The sequence below is a fragment of the Macadamia integrifolia genome, chromosome 3 (genome assembly GCF_013358625.1).
Source record: "Macadamia integrifolia cultivar HAES 741 chromosome 3, SCU_Mint_v3, whole genome shotgun sequence".
Classification (NCBI taxonomy): Eukaryota; Viridiplantae; Streptophyta; class Magnoliopsida; order Proteales; family Proteaceae; genus Macadamia; species Macadamia integrifolia.
In genome coordinates this window covers 19199551-19216715 of record NC_056559.1, presented here as the reverse complement: position 1 = coordinate 19216715, position 17165 = coordinate 19199551, and positions in this window count along the sequence as shown.

Sequence of the window (17165 nt, the reverse complement as noted above, 5' to 3'; positions counted from 1 at the left end):
GCCATACAGTACAATCCTCGCACGTGCAATCGATATTGTGCTCGAACTCATCAGGGACCCACCAGTCCACAGAGAAAAACTCCACAATGGGGCCCGGCTCCTGATCTTTAGGTGGGTAACCTGAAAAATCACCAAAAAAGAGTTGTACGTGGGATGAACTCATTAGCCCAATAAGTGGAAAGGAAGACCACACAAGCAGTCGCAATACAAATGCACATATATGTATGCAATTCATTTTTAATCCTATTTGCCTAACAACATTACTAGGTCATAGGTTATGTGCTACTCACAACCACAATGCACGTATGCCTCAGGTACAAGCTACGAACCCCATTTTGCGATACGCCCATAGGGTTGTCGGAGAAGGCACACCGTTGATACCAGAATTTAAAATGCAAGCCGACTCCCAGTAAATTTAAATGACATAAAGTAAATGGGAGATTCCACCAGAAAAAAAAAAGCAGTACGATCGGCCTTTGAATGTATCACCGGGGTTATCGACTGTACTAGCGATCAGCCGTGCGTACTTCTAACCACTGCAGGTGTCACACCCCGTTCACACAGAACCGGGCCAATGACCTGGTTAACACCGGTTAACCCAAACCTGCCAGGATCATCTGATACAGTATTCCACCACAGCATACACACAACTAAGAAAGAGCTCATCAGTTCAGCGAAAGACTTGGTTTACCTGTAAATATTCCCATAATACTTGATACCCGAATTGTGATACAATAGTTAAATACATGTGGACTCGAAGGCATGATATTTACACAATAAGAGTACAATTCACATATCAAGTACACAAAAGGAATCATAAAAAATCAGAGTGTACAGCTCAGCTCGGTATCAAAGCCTAGAGCTCAGCTCGATATCAAAGGTTGAGCCCAGCTCGGCATCAAAAGGTAGAGCTCAGCTCGGCATCACAAGCGGAGCTCAGCTCAGTATCAGAACTGCGGTCCCACAGCATAACTCTCGCACGAGCAATCAGTGCCGTGCTCTAACTCCTCAGGGACCCACCAGTCCTCTTCAGGGAACTCAACTGTGGGACCCGCCCCGTGCTCATCTGGTTGATGACCTGCAAAATCATCTAAAAGAAGTGCACACGTGGGGTGAGCTCACTAGCTCAGTAAGTGGAAAGATGGACCACACAACAGTCCACACAACAAATCACAACCATATGCACTACATGCTATGCAATACATTTTAAATCACATCCACCTAAGCAACATTACTAAGTCTTTGGTTTAGTGCTACTACAACCACAGTGCGCGTATGCTCCAGGTACGAGCCGCAAACTCTATCCCGCGATACGCCTATAGGGCTGTCGGAGAAGGCCCACCGTGAGTACTCGAAAAAATAAAAACATGCCGACCACCGGCTCTCAACATAAAGTAAATGACTGAAAATTAAAGGTGCTGACTCCAGCAATTTAAAAGCAGTACGATTGGCCCTCTTGAATATACCATCGGGGTTGCCGACTGTCCTAATGACCAGCCGGGCGTAATGTCTAACCTCCACAGTGACCCGACAACCGTGACCACTGCTTCCCCCCAAATGGTAACCCAACACCTTAACCCCTGTTGGGAAGGGTCGTAGCACAGGAAGGTGATAATCCTAAACCGCATGCTCCTATATGACAATAGTACGATTGCATAGTACCATCGCATCCCATACAACGGGCCACCAATGCACTCGTTTCTAGACCGACTACGGCATCTAGTCTATTAATGCATCATGCACAATGATGTCAACATTCACCACATAAGCATATTATCACTTGGCAATTAGAAAATAAACACAACACCCATGCATAACAATGTGAGGATGATTAATCTACATAGCATTTTCATGGTGACATGGCTAGTCTAGATACAATTAAATGAATGCCAAACAATGCCTTGAAATAAGGCCAAACATCCTCTCCCCACTTACCTGTAGTGTACAAGGACTCACGCTCGGTACGGGTGAGATCCGGTGCGAGAAGCGTACGATTTGGTGAACCTATCATGAGTGAGCAGGGTTAGTATTTCGCCACTTTGGGATCAAAATTAACAAGATCCAATGACCAAATCATGTTTAGAATCCTAGAAAAAGGTCGCACGTCCATTTTGGGTCCAATCGGATGTAAAAATCACGTTCGGAGCCTCTCGGGTGGGTCGAACAGCCCACCTATCTGACCCACCAGTTAGACCCACAAATCTAGACCGGCGGGTAGGTCGGCCCACCGGTCAGCCCGCCGGTTGGGCCCGAAGGTCCTACTAAGACCGGCGGGCAGGGTGGCCCGCCGGTCAGCCCGTCGGGTGCCCACAGGCGAGCCAAATGGCCCACCGGTCTTGGCGGAAAACTGTTGTTTCTTCCCAAACTTCCCTCAACCTTTGGAGATTCAAATGGGGCTTTTCCAAACCCATTCTTCACACATTCAAGGTCTCATAAGATGTTTCTAACCTAGATCTAGGTTAGATTTAAGGAATGAGAAGTCATCTTACCTTCTTTGCTCAATAACTCCTTCAAAACCCCAAAATCACTTCAAATCAACAATGCTCCTCCAACCTTGTAAATACTTCTTCAAATCCTTCAAAATCAACACATAGATCATCTATTAAACCTTAGATTCGTCATCTCAAGGGGGGTTTACAAGATCTTAAGAAACCCTACCCAAATCAAGGGTTTTACTTGGGTATGGTGAAAGTTTAAGGAACCCAGTCTTTGCTCACCTCTAAACGTAGATCTAGTGTTGGAGATCACTCTTTCGGCATCGGAATGGGAAGATCAAGCCTCGGCGCCGCTGAAATCCATCTCTTCTTCCTCTTCCTTCTCTTCTCCTCTTCTTTCCCTTCTTTTCTCTCTCTTCTTTACTCTTCTCACCAACGTACGAGTGTCATAAATGAGAAAAGAAAAAGGAAAATTTAAATGCTATTTATACTTCCTAAATAACTAAGCAATCACATGGATGAGTCACTCAGGTGGGTGGATGCGCCCACCGGTCCGCCCACCTGAGGGCCAAAACTTGGGCAATCAAGTGGGATTTTGACAGAATTCGGCCCTCGGCACGAATCTCACTCTTGGCATACGATGTAATATACGTATGCGCCTTAATATACGGCTGCATACCTGCTTTATCCATACATGACCTTATGATAGGTGCATGTACACGGCTTGGGTACACCCGTCTCTTCTGGCACTAGCTCGGACTTATCGGGCCAGCCGGTGTTTAAGGTCACCCTTACCATCATAGTCCATAAGAAACCCGCTTTAACTCTCTCTAGTTCGGGTCCTGCATGGTTAAATCGGGTCAGCCGTGTAATCAGACCGGGTTTAAGAAGTAGGGTATTACATTTACCCCCCCTCTTTCTGAAAATTTTGTCCTCAAAATTGGCGTACCTGGTTGTTCAAAGAGATGAGGGTACTTGGCTTGGATTTCATCCTCTTTCTCCCAAGATGCTTCTTCAAGTGAATGATTAGCCCATCGTACCTTTACATAGGAAATGGAGCGGTTGCGAAGGGTCTTCACCTTTCTGTCCAAAATTTCAGTCGGTTGCTCTGTGTAGGTCATGTCAACTTCTAGGTATTCTGTTTCCACAGGTAATACATGAGAGGGATCATGAATGTATCGCTTCAGCATGGATACATGGAATACATTATGAACATCCCCGAGTGAAGGTGGCAGAGCAAGCATGTAGGCTACTGAGCCAACCCGGGCTAAAATCTCAAATGGTCCAATGTATCTTGGGCTTAACTTCCCATTTCTGTGAAACCTTTGCAACCCTTTAGTAGGAGAGATCTTGAGAAATACCTTTTCTCCTGGCTGAAATTTAATGTCTTTTCTGCGGGTGTCTGCATAGCTCTTTTGACGAGACTGAGCGGCTTTAATCCGTTCTCGAATAACATCGACCTTGTCACAAGTCATCTGTATCATTTCAGGTCCTAACATTCGACGTTCACCTACCTCATCCCAATACAAAGGAGTTCTACACTTCCTGCTATATAATGCCTCATACGGAGCCATCCCAATTGTAGCTTGGTGACTGTTGTTATAGGCAAACTCCATAAGGGGTATATATTCTTCCCAACTACCACACATTTCCATTGTACATGCCCTGAGCATGTCTTCTAATATCTGTATGGTTCGCTCCGACTGACCATCAGTCTATGGGTGGAAAAAGTACTCAAATTCAACTGTGATCCCAAGGCACGTTGGAAGCTTTTTCAAAATCTGGAAGTGAACCTTGAGTCCCTATCTGATACAATGCTCACTGGCACTCCATGCAAGTGCATTATGTTATCCATGTACAGTTGTGCTAATTTGGCCATAGAGAACTTGGTCTTGATGGGAATGAAATGGGCAGTCTTAGTAAGCCGATCAATGATCACCTATATCGCGTCCATCCCCTTAGGTGTACATGGTAGTCCGGTGATGAAGTCCATTGTAATCCTATCCCATTTCCATTCGGGTACTGGGAGTGGCTGAAGAGTACCATAAGGTTGATGCCTCTCAGCTTTTACTTTCTAGCATGTAAGACAAGTGGCCACATACAGAGCTATTGTGACTTTCATGCTTGGCCACCAGTAATTTGGTTTGAGGTCTTTGTACATCTTTGTACTTCCTGGGTGGAGTGAGTACTCGGATCTATGTGCTTCTCGCACTATCTTGTCTTGTATATCCAAATCATCGGGTACACACAATCTGCCTCGAAACATCAATGCCCCATCAATGGCTAGAACAAAATCTGGGTCGTTCATTGTTTGATCTTGAACCTTAACTCTGATCCGCTGCAATTCAGGATCTAAAGGTTGTTTCATTATTACCTCTTGTCTAATAGTCGGGTGCACTTGTAGAGCCGCCAAGGATACAGTCAATCATTTAAGGTTTTCTGGTTGACGTTCCAATTCTAAGGTTGCTCCTTCATATAAGAGAGCTTCATCCATTAGTGTCACCTCTTGTACAAGTGGTGGGCTGACTGTTAAGCATGAGAGTGACACAGTCTGTGCCTTCAGGGATGGTCAACACAGGGGCTAACACTAACCTCTTCTTCAATTCCTGGAAACTCTTCTCACATTCCTCTACCCAGTCGAATTTCACACCCTTTTTGGTTAATTTAGTCATTGGTGCTAAGATTCGGACGAAATTATCAATGAAGCGCCGGTAATATCCAGCCAAACCCAAGAAGCTTCTAATTTCAGTGGCATTCTTGGGGCTTTCCCATTCTACTACTGCTTTCACCTTATTAGGATCTACCTCGATTTTGGCCTTAGACACTACATGCCCCAGGAATCCAACTTGCTCAAGCCAAAATTCACATTTGCTGTATTTGGCAAACAATCGTTGTTCTCTCAACCTCTGTAACACCATTCTCAAGTGTTGAGTGTGCTCCTCTTCTATCTTGGAGTAGATCAAGATGTCATCAATAAAAATAATTACCCATTTATCGAGGACATCGTGAAATACTCGATTCATTAAATCCATGAATGTTACCGGTGCATTGGTTAACCCAAAAGATAACACTAGGAACTCATAGTGACCATACCGAGTCCTAAATGTTGTCTTGGGTATGTCGCTGCTCTTTATCTTGAGCTGATAATAGCCTGATCTAAGGTCTATCTTTGAAAATACCCTTGCACCCTGCAGTTGGTTAAATAAATCATCAATGCGTGGCAATGGTACCGGTTCTTAATGGTTAGCTTATTCAACTCCCGGTAATCAATGCACATACGCATGCTACCATCTTTCTTCTTGACAAACAATACTGGGGCACCCTAAGGTGAAACACTTGGGCGAATAAACCCCTTTTCCAATAATTTCTGCAACTGCATCTGTAACTCCTTCAATTCAGCTGGTGCCATCCTATACGGAGCCTTAGATACTGGAGCTGCTCTAGGAGTCAAATCTATGGCAAACACCAACTCTCTATCAGGTGTTAAATGCATCAGATCATCTGGGAAGACGTCGGGAAACTCTTTAACCACCTTTACCTCTTCTAGAGGTGTAATCCTTACATCAATATAAAGTACCGATGCTAAGTAGCCCTGACATCCATTCTCCAACAATTTTACCGCTTGAAGGGCGGAGACAAAGACCTTTCTCACCCGTTTCATTTTATCTGCTCGGTATACCAATTCTCTTCCTTCGTCATTTGTCACCCTAATCAGCTTTTCAGCACACATCACATTAGCTCGATGAGCCGACAACCAATCCATGCCCAGTATAACATCAAAATTCTGCATATTGAACTTAATGAGTTGTGCATCAAAGTTCTTCCCACTAATTTCCACTGGGCACGGCCCATACACCTCCTTCAACTGTGTAACTTTACCAGTAGGCATACTAACAATCATTCCATGATCTAGGATCCTGGGTGGCATCCCAAGTTTTTCAGCAAATCTTTTAGATGCGAATGAATGTGTAGCTCCTGAATCGAATAAAACATAGGCTAGTATGCCCGATATGGATAGGACACCTAGGGTAACAATGCATATAATTCAGCAGGTCATCAATATTTAACATAAGGAAATTCTTAAATTTAAAATGTACCTGCTACCACTTCTGTGCTGGCCTCAGCTTCCTCANTTTAACATAAGGAAATTCTTAAATTTAAAATGTACCTACTACCACTTCTGTGCTGGCCTCAGCTTCCTCAGCTGATAGGGCATACATCCTTCCCTGCGGTTGATTTCCCCGAGTTAAGGGAGGTCGGTACGCCGAGGGCTGACTGGAGGGCAAGGCTGGTCTGACCCGATAGTCTTTTGTATAGTGCCCATAGGAATGCCAGTTAAAGCAACGGATCTGAGATGTCGAAACTGGGGCGGGGCCCCTCTGCACTTGACCCGTTGAAGATGGAGGTCGGGGCAGCCTTGGAACTGTAGGTACCGCACTAGTGTTTGGGTGAAAGGATGTAGAGCCCAAACCATAGCCGGTCGAGGAGGGTAGCTAGATCGCCTATAAGGCTGCCTATATGTAGGCCCAGAACTGTACGACCCACGGTATGCCTTGGAGGAGTTGCTTATATCCTAAAATGGATTTGTTCTCTTCCACAGTCTAGGTGTGAGGGATTGTTCTCCCTTCTGCTTATCCTCCATGGTCTTAGCCTTCTGCACAATCTGGCCATAGTCGGTCAAATCTAAGACCTCAAGTTCAGACCCAATGGATGCCTTTAGGCCCTTTAGAAATCTCGCAGCCTTCTCTTCAGCTGTCCTCATATGCCTAGGGGCAAAATGGAACAAGCTCTCAAACTGCTGCTGATACTCAAGGATAGTCTTACCTCCTTGAGTTAAGGCCATAAACTCCGTCTCCTTGCGGTCTTTGAAGCTACGTGGGTAATGATTGTCTAAGAACAACTCCTTGAACTATTCCCAGGTGGGTTCTGGATGGGCGGCCAATAATATGGGCTTAGAGGCTTGCCACCAAGAGTTGGCCTCCTTCTTGAGTTGCAACCCCGCACAAATGAGTTTCTGTGCATCTATGCACTCAATCACCTCAAATATTTTCTCTAGCTCCTAGATCCACTGGTCCGGCTCCAGAGGATCACTCCCCACCTTAGAGAATACAGGTGGCAAGTTCCTCTTGAATGACTCCACTACCTTTGACGTATTATTCATCGGCGGGTAATTAGGACCATAAGCCGGATAGTAAGAGTATGGAGGGGGCACCCCATACTGAGGAATACTGAATGGCAGAATTGGAGGTGTACCTCCCACTTATGGCCCTGTACCAGACCCTACAGGCGGGTCCTGTGGAGTAAGTATCCGGGGAGGTTGACCTGATTGAGAAAGGTCCAATTGTTGCTGAATAGCAATCATAAATGCTTGTTGTTGCTGAAGCATTTGTTGCTGGAAAGCCTATTGTGACTGCTAAATTATGGTAGCAACATCCCCCTGGGTAATAACCGGTGGAGGGTCTGGAAGTGTAGTCATAGGTGGGTCCCCATGTGCCCCACCCTGACCAAAGGTCTCTGGAGGTGGTGGAAGTGAGGTTTGCCCCACAGAGCAGGACCTCCTGGGATTCGGTGGTCGACCGACCGGACGAGGACCACGCGGGGTACCTCATGCATTGCTACCGGATCTAGTACGTACCATCGTATCCCTGTACCTAGAACATATCATACATCACATTGGTAAAAGACCATAGATTTATATCGGCACGTAATTATATGCCAACACGCAGGGTATTATAGTGTATGATAGTTTGCAACTAACCGCAACTTGATTCCAAAAATACAGGGTAGTGCTTTAATAAGTATGTCAATGGTCCCACTTGACCATAACATATTATTATAAGAATAATAACAATAATCATAATAATTATATTAATAATAATAATAATAAAATCCTATTTTTTAAGTTTTCTCTCAACCGGAGGGTGACACCGGCGAGCAGGTTGGCCCGCCGGTCCAAAACTTCAACCGACGGGCAGGGTGGCCCGTCGGTCCTACCCGAGCGAAAATCTCGAATAGGGCACTTAAGCCCCTGTTCTTCCTTATTTCCCTCATTTCCTCTCTCTCTCTCTCTCTCAGGCGATTTTGGAGAGCATCTTGACGCTTCCACTCGCGATCTCACTCAACGATCCGACGCTTTTGAGAAGATTCAACCCTCCACTTACAAGTAAGTTTCTTCCTCATTTCCTTCTCAGAACTTGCATTTTGGGGTAGAAACTCATGAGTTGTCTTAAATCTCACTTCCTTTCCATGTTTCTTTCCATAGAACAGTGATTTCATATGATTGTGATGTTTCTCTTGCGATTTATTTCTAGTTTTAGGATTTACTTCTCCATTTTGAGAGAAACCCCAACCGTGGCCTAGTTTTCTCAAATTTGGGGATTTCTTCAATTCTTGCTCTTTTTCCCCAATTAATGACTCAAATGCAATGCATTTTGTTTGATTTGTACTTACCATGCTATAGAGATCATAGAAAGTCCCTTATGTTTGAAATCTCATTTCTTCCCATGAAAATCCATCTTTTGTGTTGGGTTTTCTTTGATTTTCTTTACATCCTTTGGCATTTGTGGACCTCAATAGCATATTGGAGTATGTTTTTGCATGTTCTTGATTTCACTACAATGGTATTTCATCCATGAACTTGTAAGCTTCATGCTTCACTCTATTGTGAGTCTTTTCATTTTTTTTTTTTTCTTCCTTAGATTGAACTTTGCATAATGAGAATTAAGGTTTTTCTTTTCTATCATTCTCTACTTGCCATGCTTTTCTTGCCCCTTTCTTTCACATTGATGTTTTAGCATAGTCTCTGTCTTGTCACTGGCCAGGCATTTCATTCATAAACTTTTTATCCTTCCTCACTTGTCACATTTTGTCACATTCTATTTTTTTTTTTTCCATGATTTCTGTTTTGTCACTTACCCTTCTTTCCTCTTTTTCTTGCCAGGATGTCATCTCGCAAAGGCAAGGAGCCCGCATCCTCTGGCATTCGGCGTAAGACCACCACTTCTAAGCGAAAGAGTGCGAGGACTACTTCTCCAGCCCCCCGCACAGGGCGACCCGGACCTGCCCCCATTGATCATTCTGACTATGACGAGGAACTCTTCCACTGTTCAGAGGCAGCAACCAACTGGCAAGCCTTCCTGAAGAGGTCTATAATGATGGAAAAGACTGTGGTAGTTGACGACTTCCACAAGATTCAGCTCCAGGAGAGGTTCACAGCACTGTGCTGGCAGTCTATCCTCCACATAGACCGTCCATGCTATGACCAGTTGGTCCGTAGATTCTACTACAACCTGGAGGTTTCCTACCAGTACGGGGAGTATACTATAATCAGTATGGTGAAGGGGGTGGACATTCAGCTGATCGTGGACACCCTGGCTAGTATTTTGGGTATCTCTGCAGTCGGGCACCGTTTCTACAGTCCTCCCAGGAGTAAGCCCATGGGTCCGTTCATGAGTTTGGAGACACCGGACTACATCTATGAGACCATCTGTGGTAGCAGTGCGCATCCGGAGTCCGAGACATCATTTTTTCCAGAGGTTCGTGTATTTGCCCGATTGGTCCAGTTCAACTTGCTCCCCAAAGGAGGTCACCGGAACCAGGTGGGCTTCATGGTAGCCTTTTTAGCCTTCTACATCTATAAGGCTTTAGAGGGGGGTGACGAGCACTTGTGCTTACCCTACGTCATCCTCAAGACCATGGAGCACTATACTTCTCACCCTGAGGATGCAGGATTTCCATATGGCAGGATCCTCACTACGATCTTTGAGTTCTTCGGAGTGGACCTGAGTGGTGAGGAGGGGAAGACTCCAGCGGACAAGTTTGACGGGGGAAATCTCTTGAGGATGGGTCTCCACACCCTTATGGATATACCTCAGAGAGAAGGAGCTCAGAGAGGTAGGGATAGTTAGCCTGCCCCTATGGAGGATGTGCCTCAGGAGTCGAGAGGTACTAATCCTGGCTTCACCAGAGCTGCAGGCCCACAGCATAGAGCCCCACCACCTGAGAGTGGTGCTTATGATTTTGAGGGCATGATGTCCACTATGAGGGCTTTGAAGGATGGCCAAGATCAGCTGTTAAGAAGACTGGATGAGAGTGCTTCTAGGGAGGAACGCATCCTGGAGAGGCAGGCTACCTTGGAGAACTCCTTCCTCAGACTGGGCCAGGACTTGGATACAACAGTTAATGCCATTTCAGCAGATTTTGGCCGACTTCGAAGGGAGGTACGGTTGGTGAACTCGAGGTTTGACTACTACAACCATTGACTCAACGTCAACTCCAGACCTCAGGTGAACATAGTAGTATTGGACGATGACGACGACGACGATGATCATTGAAGACTTAGCTCGTCCACACCAGCTGCTCACCTGTTTCCTATTGTTGATCCTATTGTAATTTTTTTTTCTTTCTTTTCTCATTCTTTGTACTTTTTCTGTAACTGGACTTATTTGTGGGATGATGTGTTTTGACAGTGGTCTATGGTGAATTTGTATATTTGATAACTTGTGTAGTTTAGTTGTGGTGTCATTGTTAATTTTTATCATTGTTATATATATGGATATATTGTTTATCAGGTGTTTGTGTGAAATTTTTTGGAAATCTCATTTTGCGTCGTTATACTGCTGAAATTTCGTCAAACTTGTATTCGATGGGTTATGACACCAATTAATTAACCTTTTATTTTCTCTCACGCATGCCATGAATGCAATATCTAAATGCAACCATTTTTATTCCTTTCTTTCTTTGGCTTTTAACTCTTTAAAGTTTTTTCATTAACCCAATCCCATTTCCTATTATAAATTCTACGGGGGTCTAAAGGTATGATGTGAGTGGAGTAGAGCATCACGCTCTGATACCACCGTTGTCACACCCCGTTCACACAGAACCGGGCCAGTGACCGGGTGAACACCGGTTAACCCAAACCTGTCAGGATCATCTGATACAGTATTCCACCACAGCATACACACAACTAAGAAAGTGCTCATCAGTTCAGCGGAAGACTTGGTTTACCTGTGAATATTCCCATAATACTTGATACCCAAATTGTAATACAATAGTTAAGTACATGTGGGCCCGAAGGCATGATATTTACACAAAAAGAATACAATTCACATATCAAGTACACAAAAGTAATCATAAAAAATTAGAGAGACAGCTCAGCTCGGTATTATAAGTAGGGCTTAGCTCAATATCAAAAGGTGGAGCTCAGCCCGGTATCAGAAGGTAGAGCTCAGCTCGGTATCAAAACAAGGCTCAGCTCGGTAGCAGGAGGTAGAGCTCAGCTCGGCATCAAAACTGCGGTCCCGCAGCATAACTCTGGCACAAGCAATCTGTGACGTGCTCTAATTCTTCAGGGACCCACCAATGCTCTTCAGGGAACTCAACTGTGGGGCCCGACCCGTGCTCTTCAGACGGATGACCTGGAAAATCATCTAAAATAGGTGCACACGTGGGATGAGCTCACTAGCTCAGTAAGTGGAAAGAGGGACCACACAACAGTCCATACAACAAATCACAACTATATGCACTATATGCCATGCAATGCATTTTAAAATCACATCCACCTAAGCATTATTACTAAGTCTTTGGTTTAGTGCTACTACAACCACAGTGCGCGTATACTCCGGGTACGAGTCCGAACTCCATCCCGCAATATGTCCATAGGGCTGTCGGAGAAGGCCCACCGTGAGTACTCAGAAAATAAAACATGCCAACCACCGTCTCTCAACATAAAATAAATGACAGAAATTAAAGGTGCTGACTCCAACAATTTAAAAGCAGTACGATTGGCCCTCTTGAATATACCACCGGGGTTGCCGACTATCCTAATGACCAGCCGGGCGTAATGTCTAACCGCCACAGTGACCTGACAACCGCGACCACTACTTCCCCCCAAATGGTAACCTAACACCTTAACCCCTGTTGGGAATGGTCGTAGCACTGGAAGATGATAATCCTAAACCGCATACTCCTATATGACAATAGTACGATTGCATAGTGCCACCGCGTCCCATACCACGGGCCACTAATGCACTCATTTCCAAGCCGACTACGGCATCTAGTCTATCAATGCATCATGCACAATGATGTCAACATTCATCACATAAGCATATCATCACTTGGCATTTAGAAAATAAACACAGCACCCATGGCATAACAATGTGAGGATGACTAATCTTATAGCATTTTCATAATGACATGGATAGTCTAGATACAATTAAATGAATGACAAACAATGCCTTGAAACAAGGCCAAACATCCTCTCCCCACTTACCTGTAGTGTACAAGGACTCACGCTCGGTACGGGTGAGATCCGATGCGAGAAGCGTAAGATTTGGTGAACCTATCATGACTAAGCGGGGTTAGCATTTCGCCACTTTGAAATCAAATTAACAAGATCCAATGACAAAATCATGTTTAGAATCCTAAACGAAGGTCGCACGTCCGTTTTGGGTCCAATCGGACGTAAAAATCACGTTAGGAGCCTCTCGGGTGGGTCGGACAGCCCACCTGTTTGACCCACCAGTCAGACCCACCGGTCTTGATCGGCGGTAGGTCAGCCCACTGGTCGGCCAGCCAGTCTGGCCCAACGGTTGGGCCTGAGGGTCCTGCTAAGATCGACGAGCAGGTCGGCCCGTCGGTCTGGCCAGCCGATTTGCCCCGAGGGTCTGCCATCTCAGGCGGGTGCCCTCAGGCGGGCCAAATGGCCCACCGGTCCTTGCCCATCGGTCTTGGCGGGAAAAGCCATTTTCACCTGAAACCTTCCCCAACCTTTGGAAAATCAAATGGGGCTCTTCCAAACCCATTCTCCATACATTCAAGGCCTCATAAGGTGGTTCTAACCTAGATCTAGGTTAGATTTAAGGAATGGAAAGCCATCTTACCTTCTTTGCTTAAGAACTCCTTCAAAACCTCAAAATCACTTCAAATCAACAATGCTTCTCCAACCTTGTAAACACTTCTTCAAATCCTTCAAAATCAACATATAGATCATCTATTAAACCTTAGATTCATCATCTCAAAAGGGATTTACAAGACCTCAAGAAACCTTACCCAAATCAAGGGTTTTACTTGGGTATGGTGAAAGTTTAAGGAACCTAACCTTTGCTCACCTCTAAACGTAGCTCTAGTGATGGAGATCACTCTTCCGGCGTCGGAATGAGAAGATCAGGCCTTGGCGTCGCTAAAATCCATCTCTTCTTCTTCTTCTTTCTCTTCTCCTCTTCTTTCCCTTCTTTTCTCTCTCCTCTTTACTCTTCTCACTAACGTCCGAGTGTCATAAATGAGAAAAGAAAAAAAGGAAAACATAAATGCTATTTATACTTCCTAAAATAACTAAGTAATCACATGGGTGGGTGGATGCGTCCACGTGTGACCGCCCACCTGAGGGCCAAAACTTGGCCAACAAGTGGGATTTTGACAGAATTCGGCCCTCGGCATGAATCTCACTCTTGGCATACGATGTAATATACGTATGCGCCTTAATATACGGCTACATACCTGCTTTATCCGTACATGACCTTATGATATGTGCATGTACACGGCTTGGGTACACCCGTCTCCTTTGGCACTGGCTCGGACTTGTCGGGCCAGCCGGTGTTTAAGGTCACCCTTGCCATCATGGTCCATAAGGAACCCGCCTTAACTCTCTCCGGTTCGGGTCCTGCATAGTTAAATCGGATCAACCGTGTAATTAGACCGGGTTTAAGAAGTAGGGTATTACATGAAGCCTTACCCTTCTCACGATGATTCAAACTATTTGGCGGGAGAGGTGCTACATCTCAAATACCTCCCTTGTCATTCCCTTGGAAAGGACATAAATGCAAAACTTGAGCTCCTTATCATGGCACTCGGTCAAATGGACCAATGGTATTAGTGAGAAGGGTTGTGACTTGTGAGGATGTCTCTTCCAAATAGGCACTTTTAAGTGATCAATATGTATAACAATTGAAAAGTATATCAAAATGGTAGACAAACATTTCTTATAGAAATGACATTGTATTTTGGCAATTGTGCAAAAATAAATAAAAGTAAAAAAGCATTGTATTTTAGCAAGTCTTTTGGAGATTGACATGCTTTTTGGAGACGATTTTCGGTGATGTTTCTTCTCCTCCTATAAATAGAGATGAAACTCATTTCTCTAATAGTTTTTGTAATTCCAATATTTGTTTTCTTCTTGTTCTTTCTATATTAATATTGGCTTTGGTATATTTCCCCAACTTTAAAGTATCCCAATATGATCCATAAGCAAGTGCAACGACTACTAGAAAGGCCTATATAACCGTTTTACTTTAAAGGTCAATTCACAATAATCCAGTTTACCCCATATAGCTAGTTGTCTACAGTCTTACAGAGAGTGATCAATAGAACAACTCAACCCCACTAATTTCTTAAGATTTTACGCGTATTTTCAGGTGGTCATACAGATAAGTTATTATTATTTTGTCTAAATTTTGGAATATTTCCAACCTGCATATTAATTATATATTTCCTGTATTAGAAAAAGGGGGAGAAGAGGACCAAAGCCATGATCTATTTCGAGATAAAATAAGGAAAAAAATGAAACAAAAATGCAGATTGGAAACGCAGCTTTTTGTTCTATCTTTCCAAGTTTTTATCTTCTCTGGTTAAAAAAAACAGAGCTTAAGAGCAACGGTAATTCAAACTGTATCCAACTTTCAAATGTACAAAGGCGTTTGTTTGCGGGGAAAAGGTAAAAATATTGGGTGAAAATATTTTTACGACAGAAAGTTTGTAATCCACGTGATTACCTTTTTGGAGGTACAATCAATCCAGAGCTGGAGCTCGGCTTTCTATGCTCTCTGTCTCGACATGAAAATAGAGACGTTAGAGAGATTAAGGGGGCTACAGAGTCACACGTTGGCTCTGAATCAGAGACTCGGAATCAGCTTTTTTTTTAATACTGACTGTACAGAAAATACAGATACGTAACGGGCGAAAGTACATTTAAATTACAGAAACGCCCATTGAGATTTTCATAACAGTCCCAATTTCAAATGGATAATTTATAATTTCTATGTTGAAACTTGAAATATATATATATATATATATATATTTGCTAAAATACTTGAAACAAATGGGGTACCATTACATGAGGCTCCGCCCATTGTTTCAAATATTGGTATCATAACGGCCGTATTGTATCGATATTGGCTGAGACCGACCTTCGATCTTTGATCAATTCAGATCGATTATTCGTATCATTTCAGGAGTAAGACAATAAATAAAAAAATGTACTATTTAAAAAAAGCAAGGCAAAACCAATTAATACACATAGATTCGATCAGATTTGGATCGGTATCAGCACCCAATACCTGATACCAATACCGTCGCCTAAATCCATGCTCGGCAGAGTATAAAGAGGATAATAATTTATGTAAATTTACCTATATTTTGTAGAAAACTGTTTTTCAACTTGTGATCATTAAATGGCAAGGAAACAACCCTACCATTATATCAGGGTTTGGCCTGAAGAGAAGACCATGCAAGTGGAGTAGTGTCAATCCAAGAAGATAGGAAAATTTTGATTTGCTTTGATGAGGCAGGGTGAAGATGGATGGTGACTAAGCAGACCAAGATAGTAGGTCCCACAATTCTCCCCATAACCTGCATTGTAGCCATACATGATTTGAAAAGTAGAGAAAGGTCCCATGCATGGACGGTAGAGATGGGTCTGTTGACTGAATGGTTGTAGACAAATATCCATGAAAGGACTTATTTTATTTTTCTTTTGCCCCTCTTTAGTTCTTAAAAGGAGAGAAGCAGAAGCTTCTCATCAATCAGAGATATACAGAGGCCCCTCCTATTCAGAAGTCTGAACCAATGGTGGTGATGGAACATAGGACTGAGTCTTCCATCTTCATTGAAGTGAACCAACGGTAACTTTTGGTTTGGAAGTTCTCTAAGGGGTATTTTTGGAATATAAAAAAACTGACGGAAAAACATGTACCATATAGCAGAGGAGGGGAAAAAAAACAAAAATGAAAAAAAAAAAAAAAAATGAAAGAGTTCAGTGGGCGCCAACGGCAATTTTAATACTAATAGCCCTATCCTCTCTCCCTTCTCTCTCTTTGTTCTGGTTCACCTTTTCGTTTCTCTTTCCCTCTCCCTCTCCCTCTCCCTCTCCCTCTCCCTCTCAAGTTCTTCTTTTGCTTTCTTTTCCTTTCTCCCCTATCCTTCTTTCTGTCTTTTCGTCATCAATAATGCTTCTGCTTTAGTTCACTCTATCTTTGAATGATTCATCCAATTTGTCGGTGTTAAGAACATAACCAAAATAAAATCTTGGAGTGAAAGCTCTGTCTCTCTTTGTGGTTGGTTCTGTTTTGAGAAATATCCATTTTCATTCAGAGGAGAAGGAGAAAAAGTAAGAGTTTTGAGTTACAGAGCAACAAGTGTGTGTCACTGTATCAGCCATGGAACCTCCTAAGCCAGAAGATATAACCCATCCCCCAATGGACCAACTCCAAGGCTTCGAGTACTGTATCGACTCCAACCCTTCTTGGGGTACGTCCATTCATCCATTTTCTCATTTTCTCTCTCTCTCTCTCTCTGCTCTGCTCTGTTTTTTTACGATCGTCTTGTGTGTTTTGAGACAGGGGAGGCAATAGCTCTGGGTTTTCAACACTACATCTTGGCTTTAGGAACTGCAGTAATGATTCCATCCTTTCTTGTACCTCTAATGGGAGGATCCGATGTAAGAAAAAAAAAAAAAAA